We start from the raw sequence: 791 nt of genomic DNA on the forward strand, positions 1-791 counted from the left end.
TGATGCAATTTGATATTTACACATTTGATTAATTGGACATTTTAAATGGCGTTCAGTTTTTTAAAATGACCAATGAAAAATCTGCATTGTGAAATGTGTTTTAGTGGTTTCTATTATGTAACATTTATTTATTTATTTTATTTTTTAGAGATTTTTGTTATTTTTAAGAATTTTCTTTTTCTTTTCTTTTTTTTAATCCGTTAGCCTCTGAAACTGCTTGCATTTCTTTTGGATTTTGATCTGGAGTCACACTGGTTTTTATTGCATGATCCTCCATAACTTGAGGGACACGCGGAGCATGATTTTCCTGTCTTATATGGAGCCTCTCCAACCCAGCTCCCCCTAACAGAAGAAGAAATATGTACGAGTTTGATTATTTTCCTTTTCTTTAGTTTTTCAAAAATTTGCTTCATAAAAAACAACCATTATTTACTACATTTTTAAGAATAAAATGATTGTACTGATACAGTAAAAAATTATTCTTACTTGATAGAATAGTTGCAAACCAGTAAGGTGGCCTGTTTCCACATACTTCCAAAAACACATGTTTGAACATCTTCTAACAGCACACCCAATCTTATTGCTGGTTGCCCACACCATCTGAATCAAAATGTCATTAAAATTAATCTCCTAGACATCTATGAGTTAAAAAAAATTCTATATTTATATGTTTATATATGTATATATAAAAATTATATATGTATATATATATATATATATATATATAATTAAATATAATATTTCTCAATATTCTCAAAAAGAATTATAAATTAATTATTATATTAATTAAT

General features: G+C 26.4%; 1 pseudogene; it reads right to left on the reverse strand.

Moving 5' to 3' along the window:
- Window positions 1-200: 200 nt before the first annotated feature.
- LOC107695742 (peptidase inhibitor R3HDML-like) overlaps window positions 201-791 on the reverse strand; it is a 2,013-nt pseudogene continuing 1,422 nt past the window's right edge.

The sequence above is a fragment of the Sinocyclocheilus anshuiensis genome, unplaced genomic scaffold, assembly GCF_001515605.1.
Source record: "Sinocyclocheilus anshuiensis isolate Anshui unplaced genomic scaffold, SAMN03320099.WGS_v1.1 scaffold234, whole genome shotgun sequence".
Taxonomy (NCBI): domain Eukaryota; kingdom Metazoa; phylum Chordata; class Actinopteri; order Cypriniformes; family Cyprinidae; genus Sinocyclocheilus; species Sinocyclocheilus anshuiensis.